The sequence below is a fragment of the Cucurbita moschata genome, unplaced genomic scaffold (genome assembly GCF_002738365.1).
Source record: "Cucurbita moschata cultivar Rifu unplaced genomic scaffold, Cmos_1.0 Cmo_Scf00069, whole genome shotgun sequence".
Lineage (NCBI taxonomy): Eukaryota > Viridiplantae > Streptophyta > Magnoliopsida > Cucurbitales > Cucurbitaceae > Cucurbita > Cucurbita moschata.
The window spans coordinates 182,260-187,619 of NW_019268585.1; positions in this window are offsets into that span (position 1 = coordinate 182,260).

Sequence of the window (5,360 nt, forward strand, 5' to 3'; positions counted from 1 at the left end):
AAAAAAAAACAAAAATAGAAAGAAAATATTTTTCTGGAGGAAACCAGAAGGAAGGCAGATAATGGAGAGATGGTAGACAGAGATGTCATTTCAAAAGGTTAGTAGTCAGATTTACCTTTTTTTTATTTTTCTCTTTCTTTCTGCAAAGGATATTAGCAATTATTTAGATCTGAGTTAGAAATTTAGAAATTATCTGTTGCAATGATCTGAATTAGAAATTATATGTCCTAGCGAGGGTCCATGAAAATTGATAAAAAAAAAATAGATAGATAAGGAGGAGAGAAAGATAGGGAAAAGAAAGATCTGTATACATATTCAAATAAAAATAAAATCTAGCAATAGAATTAAAATATGAGACAGAGAGGAAAAGAGAAGAGAGAAAGATTGGAAGACAGATCAAATAAAAATAAAATCTAGCAATAGAATTAAAATATGAGACAGAGAGGAAAAGAGAAGAGAGAAAGATTGGAAGACAGATCAAATAAAAATAAAATCTAGCAATAGAATTAAAATATGAGACAGAGAGGAAAAGAGAAGAGAGAAAGATTGGAAGACAGATCAAATAAAAATAAAATCTAGCAATAGAATTAAAATATGAGACAGAGAGGAAAAGAGAAGAGAGAAAGATTGGAAGACAGATCAAATAAAAATAAAATCTAGCAATAGAATTAAAATATGAGACAGAGAGGAAAAGAGAAGAGAGAAAGATTGGAAGACAGATCAAATAAAAATAAAATCTAGCAATAGAATTAAAATATGAGACAGAGAGGAAAAGAGAAGAGAGAAAGATTGGAAGACAGATCAAATAAAAATAAAATCTAGCAATAGAATTAAAATATGAGACAGAGAGGAAAAGAGAAGAGAGAAAGATTGGAAGACAGATCAAATAAAAATAAAAAATATCAAATTTGGAAAACATAATCAAAAGACATTTTCACAGGAAAGAGAGGAGATTAGATTTGGAAACAGTAAAGTTAAAGAAAATCTGGTGAGTAGAATTTAACCCAATAAACTGCCTAAAAGAATGAAACTAATTAAAAGAATTAAATTTAAATTGCTTAAAATAATTAGATATGGAAGTAGAATTGAAAGGCTAAACAGGATTAGAGTCGAAAGAAACAAGAAAAAAAAAAACAAAGAGAGAGGTTTTTAGGAAAGAAAAGAAAGTTAGAATAGTTTGAAGATGGCAAGTACATTAATGACAAAATTAAAAGGCTAAACAAAATTAGAGTTAAAAGAAAGAAGAAAAAAAAAACAAAAAAAAAAAATAACAGAGAGAGGATTTTAGGAAAGAAAAGAAAGTTAGAACTGTTTGAAAATGGTAAGTACCGTAAATAGAATTAAAATATGACATAGAAGAGAAATAAGTGATAGAAGAAAATATGAGAAATTGTTGTATTTGTATCTATAGGATATAACATTAAATGTTGAATTATCCAAGCCACTTGAAATATTAATAATATTGACATATTATTAATTTAAGTTTTAAGTTTTATTATCCTATATAATTTAGAAACAAGGAAAACATGGAATTCGATTTTTATTGAGATCGTTTAGAGCAGTTTTTCACACGGTTAGTTGGATTATTAATTAAAATGTGAAATACTAACAAAATGTGACGAACGATGCGATAGGAAGCAAACCTTGGCAACATTTGGTATAGTTCTCGAGGAACAGGAGCTTACGTAAATAAATTAGGGAATTCTTCGGCTAAGGCCAACCAGGTAAGTGGCCTTACTATAGGATAGGCTAAATAATTGTATGAGTTATGATGATGTGTGGATTATGATGCTTGATGATATGTGCAGTATATACATATTTTGTTGAGTGACGCTTGACATGTTTGACGCACGTTGTGGCATTATGATGAGCATGATGATTGCATGATTTTTACCTTAATATGATGATGTTTTCCATATTGAGCATGCTAGATGATGATAAGTGCCATATTGCATCATGTCGTTAGATCGACGTAGGACACAACTCTAAGAGCATGAAAATGATATTAATATAAATATCCACGAGTATGCGTTACCTAGAGTAACAAAGAGATGAGACTATAGGGTTGTGTCAGAAGAGACATTACGATGGATTTAGAGGGACCTCATGCATTTTGTATGTTCATAAGCATAGGGCTACTTCCCCTAGAGATGATGAGTGCGGACGCGCACCTTATGATGAGCGCGAATGCGCACAGGTGCGAAAGCACACAGATGAGGGTGTTCATGAGGCGCATGACACTATGGGGTTCCGCTGACCTCCGGACGTCGCTACAGATTAGCTTGACCAGAGGGTCTAGGGGGTGTGCGAGCGCCCTGGGGATTCACACTCGCACGTGTGAGTCGTGTGTAGGGAAGTACTACACATCCAATTTTCCGAGACTGGAGGCCACCCCTAAGATGATTAGAGATAGGTTCCTAAATCATGATTGCATGTGTTTGCATTTGCATGGCCCCTATAGCGGGGCCACTTACTGAGTATTCTTTGAAATACTCAGGCCGTGTGCCACATCATTTTTCAGGTAAAGGCAAGGCGCACTTGTATGGAGGACGGCGGCATCGCGAGCAGAGACTGTGGCACGTGCATAGGGTAGATTCATATTTAAATTTCTAGTCTTAAGTTAGAACAGGTTGTTTTGCATTTCATTGTTTTAAATTATTTTGTATTTGTTTTTGTTTTCTCTAAATTTCAGTATTTCATATTTAAACACGTAAGACCATGGCTGTGTTTTCCGGAGAAGTTGTTTTAAACGTTTTTTTTTTAATTTACGTTATCAATTATGTTCATGTAAGAGCTATATTTCCGCATTATAGATGAGCATGAGACGTTAGTAGCGACTTTGAGTATGTGGAAATTTAGGGTCGTTACACCTTACTATCGGCATGGTTATATTTGATGTTGACATGTGCCTTGTGGTTCGGCACGCATCATATATATTGATATGTGTGAATTGTCTGTGGATCGATATGCTTCCTATATGCTATGTTATGCTATATAATATGTGGATTGTATGATAATAATTATGGTACGATGTGCTCTAGGAGATGTTTGAGATAGGATACGAGAAGGATGCACAAAACAAAATGTAACGATAGGAGTAAGATACGTTCACGAAACGTTAGGTTAGGTTACATACCGGAGTGCTATGGATAGGAGAGATTGATGAAAGAATACGGTTAGGTTATGGGTAGAAAGGGATAGGTTTGTGATAGATTGATAGAACGATGGCGTTAGGATACGTTCTGGTGATGATATGACTAAGGTACGTCACGTAATGATATGTCTGTGATAGGTATAAGAATGTTAAGGCTATGATAAGTTAGAGAACGATATGACTATGAGGTGTTTACGTTATGACTTGGTTATGATATGATCCATTGTATGCTAGATTATTGTGCTTAAGTACGAAATCATGTGAACGTGAATGTATGTTATTTATGCTGCTTAGTTGATGTGATATGAATGCATGTGACGATGTGTCGCCCTTGTACGATTATGGCTTGTTGTATGGGTATTGGAATGTAACTGAATGAATTGCATGACATGAAATACGGTAAATTGCACGATACATAACCCCGCTAGGAATATGTATGATATGTAACGAAATGAGAATGAGAATGACATGTAAGCATGAAAACGTGGCGCGGGGTTATGCTCGCATAACCCCGCTAGGAACACGTTCACGATTACCTGTTAGGATTACACCGTTGGGAAAACGAAATGAAACGAAACGAAACGAAAAAGAAACGGAACGAAAAAGAAACGGAACGAAACGAAACGAAAGATAGGTCCCATCATTTCATTGCATGTGATTGTTGCATTTAACCCCAATAGTGGGGTCACTTACTGAGTATTTCTTTAAATACTCAGGCCATGTGCTACTACATTTTTCAGGTTAAGGCAAGGCTTTCCTGTACGGCTGACGACGGCATCGCAACTCGAGATCATGGCACATGCATAGGCTAGTGGTATTTATTTTCCTAGACTTAGGATAGAATAGGATGTTTTAAACTTAAACGCTTATTTATTTTATTTCGGGTCTTTTGTTGTGTCGTTTTAAAGATGTTTTTCGAAACACGTAAGTCCATGGCTGTGTTTTTAAGTTAAAGGTTATATTTTATGGAATTTAAATGAAGTCTTCCGCATTTAATGTTTATGGTATGTATACAGTAGCGACCTTAAATTAAGTGGAAAATTTTGGGTCGTTACAATATATAACTCATTAAGCGGAAGCTCATCATAAATAACCTTGGAAGAGTCTTTCATAAAGGTTCATAAATCCAAAACAAAACCTATCTCCGAAAATAAACGTTCAATAACTAAATTTAAAATAAATCCAAATAAAAAAAAACTCAATACTATAACTTAAAACAGTACAATAGTAAACTCCTAGAAAAATATCCCCTCTCCAACTTCGATGGTGTCCTCACTCCGCCGTCAACTGTACATTGGCGCCTTGCCTTTACCTGAAAAATGTAGGTAGCACGTGGCTTGAGTATTTCATCTTAGTAAGTCACCCCACTGTTGAGATTAGGAATGCAAACACATGCAACATATGAGCGGGACCTAACTTTTCATAAACTTTTCATAGCCTTGGGCGCTTTTTTATTCCGAGTAGGGTTGGATGTGTGGTACTCCTTCACACATGGCCCATGTACGTGTACATGGACCCATCAGGCGGGCTCGTAAACATACCCCCTGGGCTTGACTTGGTCGGGCACAACGTGTTACACGTAGCCGGACACCACAGAACAGAAAAGGGCCCGCATGATATCATGGCGAACATAAATATCGTATTTCATTCTTTCATAACATAAAGGGGAAGAATCCCGATGCACATGACATACATATATGCATGAGGTCCCTTAACATATCTAACATGGCATTACATAAGCAGTGCTAACATCGCATTTACGTTTCTTACATCACATGGCATCTCACATGACTTACATTACATGACATATTACATAAACATTCCAGTTGCATAAACATCTCATGACATGACTCGATAATTCTACGTGTATCTATGGCATCGATCAACATATTCATGGCATATAATACTAACATCTCATTCATACATAACATAAGTAGTCAACAATCAACACAAGTTCATACATCACATAACATACACAATCTACAGTCAACACCATCTATACATCACATAATCATATCACATAAATATGGTGCATGCAGGGGCCACAGGGCACGCACCATCATACAACACGTAGTAAGCTAACTCTAACAGTAAGGTCACTTACCTTGATGGTCTTGGTTGAAGTCACTCACAACGAGCTTGTAACGACCCGGGAAAGAAAGAAAGAAAAAGAAAATATTATATATATATATATATATAATAAATG